This window comes from Micropterus salmoides, unplaced genomic scaffold (assembly GCF_014851395.1).
Source record: "Micropterus salmoides isolate LMB-PRFRI ecotype aquatic unplaced genomic scaffold, ASM1485139v1 Ms_hic_scaffold_17, whole genome shotgun sequence".
Classification (NCBI taxonomy): Eukaryota; Metazoa; Chordata; class Actinopteri; order Centrarchiformes; family Centrarchidae; genus Micropterus; species Micropterus salmoides.
The window spans coordinates 6,937,495-6,950,120 of NW_024040817.1; positions in this window are offsets into that span (position 1 = coordinate 6,937,495).

Sequence of the window (12,626 nt, forward strand, 5' to 3'; positions counted from 1 at the left end):
ACACACACACACACACACACACTGTTTCATCAAATAGATGGAACATTGCAGCTTTAACCATCAATTAACCTAAAAAACAAGTTCAATGACAAAAACTTATCTAGTGCAAATCAAATGAATCTTTCCATCACAGCTTTTCACCATCTATTCATATCCTAATAAAAATCCCATGTTCGTATCTATATTCTAAATAATCATTAAGATCCAATCTGGGACGGTCAATTACAAAAATGTTTGGTCATGACCTTTGACCTCAGCTTCATACTGGATTACAGAAATCAAAACAAAAATATGAAGGCAAAGATCAGCATAAGCTTCACGATGAAAATATTATTTTAAGCTAAATTTATGTAAAGAAAAGCTCATTATCAAATGGAATCAAGACAAAAAGACACAAGTGACCTACTTCATATTATTAGATGCTTATAACTCTAACTGCAAACTGTATTTTTTTTAGGGCTTCATGTCCATGTTGGCTTCAAAGTTAAATATTCCATAATAGCTGTTTTCTGGCTCTGCCGTCATGTCCAAAATTCCGAGTAGTTTCTTTAGCGAGCTACCTGATATACCAGCTTCAGCCTCCCCTCATGACTCATCATTTCTTTATTTGAGAAAATCTCGATATTATAAACAACCACATCCGTCGTCAATATGCATTAAAATAAAGTCACTATTCATTGTCAACAGACCATATTAAACTCATTTTCCACATTGGAATGACAAAACAAAATCACTGAAATAGTTTATTACCAGACCTTTTAGTATCCACTTTATATAAATATGTAAATATTGAGGACAATGCTCTCAGCACTGAGGGGGAAACACCAGAGAGCCACTTTGCATCAGCAGCACCATGCTCCAGTGCTCTGGGAGAGTTTATAGTCCTGAGAGTTGAACACTGGATGACTGACAGCTGTCCTTCATGACAACAGAAGCCACAGAAATCCTCCTCATCAAAAACATGACTTTGATCTGCGTCCTCATCTGGACTCTCCTCTGCTGCTGCTTCACAGGTAAAGTCCAGAGAATCAAACTCCTCTCCTCTATGAACATCCGTCCCTCTGAAATGAAGCCCACAAAACCATGACGCTGCTTTATGTTTTTGTCTCTGTATCCTCAGAGTCCAGAGGCCAGGTCACAGTGACTCAGCCTGGAGCAGTGAGCTCTGCTCTGGGAGGCTCCGTCTCCATCAGATGTAGGACCAGTCAGAATGTTCATGTTTCGAGCAACTACCACATTTTAGCCTGGTACCAACAGAGAGATGGAGAAACTCCTAAACTCCTCATTTACGAGGCTAGCACTCGAGCATCAGGGATTCCAGATCGTTTTACAGGCAGTGGATCAAACTCTGACTTCACTCTGACCATCACTGGAGTCCAGACTGATGATGCAGCAGTTTACTACTGTCAGAGTTTTCACTATATCAACAGTCAGGACGTGTTCACACAGTGGAAAAGCGTCGTACAAAAACCTCCCTCAGTCAGACTGAACAGACACTGAACTGACTGCTGCAGCTGGAAGCTACTGCAGAGACTGATACACTTCACTGAGGACACACACACACACACACACACACACACACACACTGTACACACACACAATGTTATCTACAAGGTTGAAGATTTCACAAGTTTTGCTTTAACCACCAATGAACATGTAGCAAAATAAGCTCAATTAAAAAAAAAAAAAAAAAAAATATATCTAATATATATATATATATATATATATATATATATATATATATATATATCTGAAATGAAATTACTTTCTCCATCACAGCTTCTTACCATCTATTCAGATCTTTTTATAATCTCACTGTCTTTTCTGATTTGCCAAATAATCCAGAGTAGCCAGCCTGGAAAAGCAGATAAGAAAAGTTTTGTTCATGACCTTTGACCTCAGACTCATACTGGATTAAAGCAATTTCAACAATACACATTTAATTCGAAATATGAAGACACAGATCAGCATCAGAAACATTCAGGATCAGAGACTGCCCAAACAAAACCAGTAGATCCCTGAAAGCACAAAATAATATAAACATCCTCTATAGAAAAGCTAAATATTAACTTAAAGCATAAAAATGCAAAAGTAATAAGTAACCTTCTTGTTATAACTATATCCGTAAATATTATATATAAAGAATTTGGAATAACACATTTTCTCTAACATGCAAATCAAAACTCCACCAACATACTGAGAGTAAATGATTATTCTTAACCTTGGAAACAACAAAAAAGAAAACCAGCAGATGGAGACTTTATGTCCACTAAGTTAAAATATTCTATGACAGCTAGGTGAACTCCATCTGCTGATAAAAACAGTAATGTAACTGATGATGACTTCCATGTTTTCTGGTTGGAGTTTCTTGAGGAAGCTCTCTGAGATCGTCGGCCTCAGCATCCCCTGAAACACCCAACACTACTTTACTTGAAGAAATTTCCATATTATAGACACCTAAACATGTAAAACCTGCATTTATATTAGTGTCACTAATTGTTTTTAAAAAATATAATTTTCACAAACAAAGAAGACAAAACAAACTTTTACAAATCACTAGATCAGTTAACTACTAGACTTTTCAGAATTCTCTACATGTAAATATGTGAATATGTAGGAAACTGCTCTCTCAGCAGGACCCCTTTACTGTGTGAGAGCTGATTTTCTCCTTTAAGAAGTTTCTGTCAGGTGTTTTTTCTGCTCCACCAGTCACTCACTCACACATTGTTACACTTCACATTAAAAGTGGGTCACTAAACATGTACAGAGATCACCACCATCTGACTGAACTACAGTATAATTCCAGAAGCCAGTACTATTGCATGTTGCCCTAGCCCAAAATGGTACAAATAATAGAAAGAAAGTAAAAGCAAATAAACAAATAAACCACAAACTATTGTGGATCTTTCAGTTACATCACATGATCTTTCTCAGCAGATGGAGTCGGCATGTTTACACTGAAATGTAGATTTTCAAATTTTAATTCCTCTGATCATTTTCTGGGATTTTGTGTTTTGGCTTCACAGTTCAAATATTCCCTGACCTCTGCATTATCACCATCTGCTGAAGAAGATCATGTAATTGATCCAAAGCTCCAGAAGAGCTACTGAATGGAACTTGTGGTGAAATGATTTTTACTGTCAAGCATCAACTTTCAGTCTCAACTTCTGAGTCAACAAGGGCAAGAAGTCCTCAAAGTGCAGCATAAACCTCACAATACTGCTCACTGATATTACAACATGGACTTGAGGCAATCTGTCCAACTGTAACTGATGATGACATCTAACAAAACTTCTGGCTGGAGTTTATCAGAGATCCTTGGCCTCAGCACCAACTCATTACTCATTACTGCTTCACCTGATGAAATATCTATACTATAAACAACCAATAAAGTCACTATGCATAAATATTCGTGTCACTTATCATTGTCAAAAATACAAGTTTCCCAAAATAGAATGACAAAATATAACAGTTACAAATCACTTGATTAGTTGACTAATAACCTTTCAGTATCCTTTACATGTAAATTTCCATCCATCCATCGTCAACCACCGTACAGGGTCGTGGGGGCTGGAGCCAATCCCAGCTTACACTGAGCAAAAGCAGGGCCCTGGACCCTGAACCTGGACAGGTCACCAGTCCATCGCAGGGCCACACATAGACAGACAACCACTCACACAAGGACAATTTCAGAGACACCAATTATCCAAACCAGCACAGTGGGAGGAAGCTGGAGCACCCAGAGAGAACCCATGCAGACACGGGGAGAACATGCAAACTGCACACAGAAAGGCCAGGGTTTGACTCCACGAACTTCTTGCTGTGAGGTGACAGTGCTAACCACTGCACCACCATGTTTCCTCTCTGCAGAAATGTCGAGTGCAGGCAGACAGTTCGCAGGTATTTGCGCAGTGATCCAGATGGCGCCCGCTTAGACTTGAAGCTACAACATTAACAACAACAACAACAACATTATTTAAAAAGGCGAATTATTTTTTTCTTCAATTAGTAGTTTTGCCCACAGCACCGTTGCCCCCGGTACCAATGGCGTCTGTTTTCAACAGGCTAATGAGAAACAAAATCACTGCCTGGATTCTGTTCATATTCTTTTACAAGTTATTTTTGTTATCGATTCATTCAGTGATTTTTGTCTCAGACTAATGGTTTAGTTAATGAAACTTCAGACAATATAGAAAAATGTTCATCCAATTTTACCAGAGTTGACTTTGCTGAATATCTTTTTCAGTCCCAGGCCAAAAGATAAAAAACAGAGAAAAGAGATAAATATTCACAACTGTGACTCTATAGGACTTGTCTTTGGCATTTTTTGCTTGTAAAATGACAAACAGTTAATTGATTGTCAGGTTGTAAATAGGTGTCTAATTGTTTCAGCTGTGCAGAAAGGGCTACGTTTCTGGACGCCACAGGCAGATGATCAGGGTGGATGGTTGGTGAACAAAGCACAGCACTTTGACACTAGAAATATGGATTCACATCCTGAATGAAACATCCAAAAGGTTAGGGAAAGATTGTACGTGGGTACGTGATACTAAAGTAAACAAGTCTTCTCTCACTATTCCAGTTTTTCTCGATTGCTTAAATACATTTCTTAAAATTACGCCTCTTTTTCTCGAAACTCTAAACACAAATCCACAACTTCTCAACCAATTTCCCAAACATCCTATTTTCAGGTCAAAATGAAGCTCTCCACTTAAAACCATTCAATCTTGCAGAAAAATCAAACTTTGACCTCAGACATGACACACAAGCCCTCAGAAACTCCTCCTCCTCCTCCTCCTCCTCCTCCTCCTCTTCTTCTTCCTATCCTATCCCTTCTCCTCCTCTTACTCCTACTGTTCCTCCTCTTCCTTCATCTCTTCATCTTCTCCATACTGATCTTCTTCCTCCTCCTTGTGTTTCCACCTGGGTAACTGTGTGCTAATTGACCCTTCGCTAAGCCACGCCCCGAATACGCAGCTGTCCAATCACAGCGCAGTATAGGACTCTCTCTAATTGAGGTCCGACACTTTCATGGCTGCGCTCCATTGACTCTAATGCAAAAGGAGTTGTTTTGTAGCTTTTTTTGGCTGTATTTTTCTAAGATATGATCAAACGCTGGGGCCCTTGTAATAATTACAGTCGCAACCCAGAGAGGTTGAAAGGAGAAGTACGATTTACTCTCTTTCCAAAACCTGAAATAAATCCAGAATGGATTGTTCCTAATGTTAGTTAGCTAACGCTAGCTAACTTCCTACTGAATGTAACGTTATAAAGCCCTACTGTTCTGCTTTTTAATGTAATAATGAATAGAGGACAACCCAGCCTACCCAGCTTGACAGGAACAGTGTTGTTGTCGTTCATATTGTTGGCTTTTGTCTCAATCGTCGGGGGATGTGGTAGAAGGGTCAACTGAGCTCAATCTGTGCTGATTGAGTGAAAATATTGAATGTTAGTGCTTTCTCAATGACCACATGGTGTAAGCAATGAGAATTTAACAGAATAAGAAAACACTGACCTGCCGGTGGCGGAGGAGGAAAGGTCATCAACCAAAGTTTCTGTACAAAATTTCACTACAATCCATCATATTTCAATATGGACCAAAGTAGTGGACTGACCAACATTTCCATCCACAGAGCCATGGGAGGCCTAAAAATTAAATTATTATAGAGCACAGTTCTTATCACACTTAGATCTGTCCTGCCACTGATGCCCCTTCTGCTCTGGATAAATCATTTTGGATAACACGTTAGGAAAAGGCTTGTATAAGTAATAAGGTTTTTGTCTTTTTAATGCAAGCAAACAAAAAAATTTTTTTGAGAGCATATTTATCGCACTGCAATAAAAAGTTTGTAATTAAAAATAAACAGGCCTTTTTTTGTGTCACAGAAAAGTTCTGATTGCTAATATGTCCTCTTTGAAGACAAAATATTTTCCTTGCGAGTCAGAAGTAGAGATCCAGTAGATCTCTGGAAACATTCCAGAGATCCAGAGATCCTGCGATCATAAGAAACATATATCCCTGTCCCTGTGTCCGAAATCACCCACTACTCACTATGGTGGACTATATAGTGAGAGTTATTATACCCTATATAGTCCACTCAATGTATCCCAGAATGCATTTTGAAAAGTAGTGTACAACCGATGGTCACTAACCAAGCCATATATACCATCATGCATTCTGCTAATAGAAAAAACAGATTGGCCGACGGCAATGACATAATTAACGGCGCTGAAATAACGATCGGGGTAGTGTCCGAAAGTGTTTTAATAATGCGAGTGAGCTCACTATATAGCTCTACACACAACTCTTACATAGGGGGTAGGGAGTAGTGAATGAGTGGGGATTTCGGACACAGCCATAGTCACACCTCAGGGTCAGAGGTTACCCTCTTAAAGTGACAGAACACTTGTAGGAAAGCTGCTATTGACATTTTAACTCAAACCCAGGGGTTATATACATAAACAGTATATAGCATTTTATGCATATGCTCCTTTCCAGGGGGCACCACTGGGGTGGCCACCCATTTTCTTAGGGTGGCCGTGGCCCCCCCTGGCCCCCCCCTTGGTGGCGCCATTGCTGATAGAAGGCAGCTATTGATGAGCTGGTTGTTTTTTTACCTCACTGTATAAGTTTCACAATACCTGTGTATTTGCCTGAGAAGACCTCAGAGTTTGAAACATTGCAATAAATGATACTGCCTAGGGGGATTCATAATTACGCATGTGCAGGTCATTCTTAATTTTCACTCTAAGCCCTTTCATTCAGCACTATGCCCACAGGTTTGTTGGATGTGCACACGTTCTTGTGTGTTTGAACTAGAATTACAGTATATCAGAATGTGAAATTTAACATTTCCAGTCAGTATAAAAGACAAAAGGAGTGGAAATTTATAAATACAATTTATTGCAATGTAAACATGTGTTATTTTTAAAATATTCACAAATGTGGACATGTAGTAAACACATTTATTCAAATAAATAGACTGGGCCCGTGCAAGTGGTAACAGCTACTGTATGTCCGGCATAGGTCCAGAGCACTTAGGAGTCCATAGAGTGGTAGGGAGAAAGGGGGATAAAGGTGGGCTTGTTACTTTTTTAATAACCATTTTGAACATAAATAAACAATATTAGCCATGACGGTCAGCTATGTTTAGGAGCAAAAAAATGGTCCTAAAAGCCAAATTCAAAAGCTGTGAAACTGCCAACTGAAAGCAGTTCACTGCATTTGGAGGTGGCCTTTAAGGCAATTACCTACTTTACTTAAAAACATAATTATGCTAGTTGTGAAATGAATTAGATTTTTCAAATATAGCCCAGGGCTGCCATGTCAGATGCGACGGTTCTCAATCATGGCATCATTTAAGCTACAAACAAATACAGCCATAACACTGTTCACTGATGGGCACCAGCCTTCCACCAACACTTTGGGTCACAAATGAAAACAGGATCTTGGTGCTGGAGGTAAAGCCGGTGCAGGTCCTCCATCATGTTGACCATCTTCACAATGCTGACCTCCCCCATGCAGCTGTCGCCACCGTGGATGATGAGGACATCCAGTGCTGCACTTCTTCGCAGGGAGGGGAAAAGAAAGGGAGAAGCCAGTCAGACCAAGAGACATCCAGCAGGGTGAAGATGCTTCCTAAGCTCTCTGCAGCTCTCTGGCTCTCATGCTGCACATGCAATGATCTAGAGTGCAACTATGGGAGGAAAATAAATGAGTATAATAAATGCTTCTATGTCACATCTAAAGGAGAAAACATAACAAGGCAGCAACACCTCAAAATATCTAGATAACAGTCTATATTTCCAATGTAATATCAGCGGTCTAAAGTCTAGTTTATGCTGTGGGACCATAAACTCCATTTACCACAGTCACAGAAAAATATTTCTGCTAGATATCATGTACAATGCGTTAAACATGAGCAGCTAACCTTAGCCTAGCTAGTCATGTCTGATGCACTACCAGTCAAGCTTCATGCTAAGACGCCTAACGTTAGCTAACTATTATACATGTCACTTCAAAAAAAAGAGACAGCGATAGACTCAGTGGCCTGAACAATGGTAAATATAAAAAAATCATTAAATTATGCCATACTACATTTAAAAGAATTTCTATTGAAATGAGCAACATAACGTCAACTTACCTCCATCTAGCCTATACACGTTACAACTGAGTGCTGCTCGGAGTTGGAGCGGTCAATGCAAACCCATGATGGGTCAGTCAAACCCACCAATAAAAATCTCTTATTTTCTTATTTTTGTAGCTGCAGAACCGAAGGCTGCAGTTTCAGGATCGCAATTTTAGGACCGGAATTGGATTTCTAGGACTACTTTGATACTGCCAGCTAGCTGGCTAGCAAGCTAGCTAGCTATGTTACTCTTGACAGCTCCCCGAAGCCACTTACCCTTACCACAACCATCACAGAATGTGTGCCTAAACTTAAGTTATTGATTATGTGCATGTCGACTGGTTAACCCTACAGCTGTGCTAGCAGCCAGGGTTAACCTCCTTCGTGTTGCTGCACATTACAAACTTGATTTGTCATTGCAGTGCGATAAATATGCTCTTTTTGTTGCTTGCATTAAAAAGACACAAAAATACCTCAAGTGACTTGAAAATCATGTGTAGTACAATGACAATTCCACAAGAGAGCAGCACTGGATTACAACTGAACACTACACATGGGAATATGACAAAAAATACCCTTTGTTGTAGTTCTGAGTCTGTGATAATTGTGTTTTGATTGATAGCTTGTGTCATATAACGTAAGAAATTTAAGTAGCATACTAAAATAATGAAATTTCACCAGAACGTATCTCAGCAGTTATTGAACACAATGGAATCGATGTTTATAATTTTGTTGTTATTGTTTTAAGACACAGAGAGCTTCTCCTCAGTGTTCTGGGACGACTCGACTCAGGAGAGGAGGCTGCTAGTGTGTCGATCTTCCTCAGACTGGATGAAACTGGTTTCATTTCCCTCTCTGAACTCAGTAACCATGGCAACCGATAGGCATCGCTGCTGAACCATGACAACAGATGGTTTTCAGGACTAAAGATAAAAAGTAGTAACAGGCACAGTTTTCCTCTTATGTATTTTCTTTATTCTTTAAATATTTCACATATAGTGAAGACTGTAAGGCTTTTATTGTTTTAACTGTCTTAAATATTTCCTGTCTCAAGCAAAAACCTCCTACATGAAGATGGTATGTTTGTCCATTTCATGTACCTAAGAATCAATGAAATATTCAAATGACAGTGTTAACTACTGAACTACTTTTTCTGTCACGATCGTGGTGTGGAGGCAGGTTGGAGGACCCAAACGCAGGACACAGAGCGGAGCAGGTATAGTTCAACGAAGGGTTTTAATATAACCAAAAGCGAGCAGACTTACAGGTGAGTGGCTGAACAACAGAAATCCAAAAAATTTAAAAGTACAGGGAGACAAGACAAGAAAGGCTGGTTACAGGCAGGCAGAGAGTAAAACACACAACAGACTGGGGGGTAACATGAAGAATGACCGGACAAAGACAAGACAGAAACACCAGGTATATATACACAGGGACTAACGAGCAGGGCGGGAGCAACACAGGTGAAAGACATGAGGCTAACGAGGCACAGGTAGGGAGAGAGAGAGAGAGAGAGAGAGAGAGAGAGAGAGAGAGAGAGCGCAGGGGAAAACAGAGACAGACATGCAGAGGGATCACTGGGGTAACAGACATGACAAGGGTTACCGAACACTAGACGAAAGACAAGACAGACCCCCAAAACCCAACAGACCAAAATAACACTAACTAAACACAAAAGTGCAACACCAAGGATGGCCAACCGGCAGAGCGTGACATTTTCAAACAAACTGATAAAACAAAAAACAAATAAACAACATGTCCCTGTGAACACATCACATTTTAAATATCAGACACAAAATGTGAGTATTGATCCATTGCTAGACAGAATCATCAGAGTAATCCAAGTCCCTGCTGGAGTCAGTCAGAGCATTTCCATAGAGAGCCACTTTGCATCAGCAGCACCATGCTCCAGTGCTCTGGGAGAGTTTATAGTCCTGAGAGTTGAACACTGGATGACTGACAGCTGTCCTTCATGACAACAGAAGCCACAGAAATCCTCCTCATCAAAAACATGACTTTGATCTGCGTCCTCATCTGGACTCTCCTCTGCTGGTGCTTCACAGGTAAAGTCCAGAGAATCAAACTTCTCTCCTCTATGAACATTCATCCCTCTGAAATGAAGCCCACAAAACCATGACGCTGCTTTATGTGTTTGTCTCTGTATCCTCAGAGTCCAGAGGCCAGGTCACAGTGACTCAGCCTGGAGCAGTGAGCTCTGCTCTGGGAGGCTCCATCTCCATCAAATGTAGGACCAGTCAGGATGTTTACTATAGCAGCCCATACCACTTTTTAGCCTGGTACCAAAAGAGAGCTGGAGAACCTCCTAAACTCCTCATTTACCTTGCTAGCACTCGAGAGTCAGGGATTCCAGATCGTTTTACAGGCAGTGGATCAAACTCTGACTTCACTCTGACCATCAGTGGAGTCCAGACTGAAGATGCAGCAGTTTACTACTGTCAGAGTTATCATGAAATCAACAGTCAAGCTGTGTTCACACAGTGAAAAAGCGTCGTACAAAAACCTCCCTCAGTCACACTGAACAGAAACTGAACTGACTGCTGCAGCTGGAAGCTACTGCAGAGACTGATACACTTCACTGAGGACACACACATACACACACACACATACACACACACAAACACACACACGCACATACTCAACACATACAAAATTTCATAAAGTGGACTGAAAATGTCACCATTGTTCCTTTAACAGCTATTGTGCTTGGCCATGACCTTTGACCTCTATCTCATTCTGGCTCCAGTTTAAAGGAAATACAGACTGATACTGATACACTTCACTGAGGACACACACACACACACACACACACAGACACACATACAGTACGCACACATTTTCTTCAAATAGATTGAACATTTCAACATGTTTGAACTAACCACCTATGAACATGTATCACTACAATGATTAAAAATATCTTAGTGCAAATCAAATAAATTTCTCCATCACAGCTTCTCACCATTCATCCATATCTCATTATAATCCCATTGTCTTGTCTGGTTTGCCAATTAATAAAAAAGAGCCAAACTGGGACAGTTAATGAGAAAGGTATTGGTCATGACCTTTGACCTCAGCCTCTCACTGGATCACAGGTTTTTCAACTATTTCCAGTGAAAATAAAATATGGACACACCTTCATAACCAAAGATGGCAGAGCAGGACAGAGAGGGCAGATGTGAAGAACAACATGTAGCACAGACTAACTGCTTCTGTTAAAATGGCCTCCTTTCACACCAGCTCCTACCTGCTTTAGGATAACAGATAAACACTGTCTGGTTGTACTGACAAAACTATCAGATGTGTTCTGTACATGGTCCTTAATGCCTTTTTTTATTATCACCTGATCTTTTAAAATACTAGTTATCTGACCCTGTGGTAAACCCGGTCTCTAATGGAATGTGATTATTAAAAACAAAGACAGTAGTTTTTCCTGTAATTGGACACCACTGATGAGATGAATAGGTCTTTATTTTTTTCTACATACACAGACTGAGTTGTCATCACTTTCATTGGGCCTGTTATTTAAAACATTCCTGGGGTTAAAATCTCACAGTCATGTTGTATCATTTTATGCTGATTATATCCTGCTCTGTATTTCTGTTGCTAAAAATAAGATTCCTGACATTCTTACATTTATTCAGAGAAATAAAACTTACCATCATTTCTGGCTACAAATTAGGTCTAAACAACATATAAATCTTCATTAAGAGGAATCTCCTGTAATACAAGATAAATGGTGGTTTTATATTAACATGCTTTATAGTTAGTGGTACCCCAGGTATTAAAGTATGAACAAGTGACATTAAAAAACGACAGTCTTGCTATTATTGTGTCTTCATACCTTATTCAAATGACTGGTCCTATTATTAGATGTATGGCCACTTAAAAGAAAATCATGACATGTCAATTTTATAAATATAATCCACAAGGAAAGCAGTATTTGATGAGATTTTTTATTGTTTTGAACTATTAAAACCACCAATAATACAACAGGCAAGAACACTTAATATTAAAACGTGTAAAGGGAAAAAGACAGAACCAGAGAGAGAGAGAAAGAGCAGATGTGAAGTTTTCATGAATTTGGATAAAACTTTTTGGCCTTATTGATCAACAATAAAGAGCATAACAACACGCAGTAAATATTCAATAAATTACAAATGAGAGTTAAAGATTGCCAGATATTGAGACATATGTAAAAGAAGGGTTTCTTTTCTCACCTGCTGAGATCAGTAATCTTGGCATAAGGCAGGCATCACTGCTGAACCATGACAACAAACAGGTTTCACTACAAATTTAAAGAAGTTAAAATGAATTTTGTTTCTGTGATGCATTCATGTTTGAAGGTTCAGTGTATAAGTTTTAGTAGGATTTTGTGGTGAGGGTGGCGGTTTGCAACCAACAGCTCACTGTGCATTCACGTGCTCCTCGGATGGTCCCATTTCCCGAGTCGTTCTTCCGACTTTGGTGTGTTCATGCGCT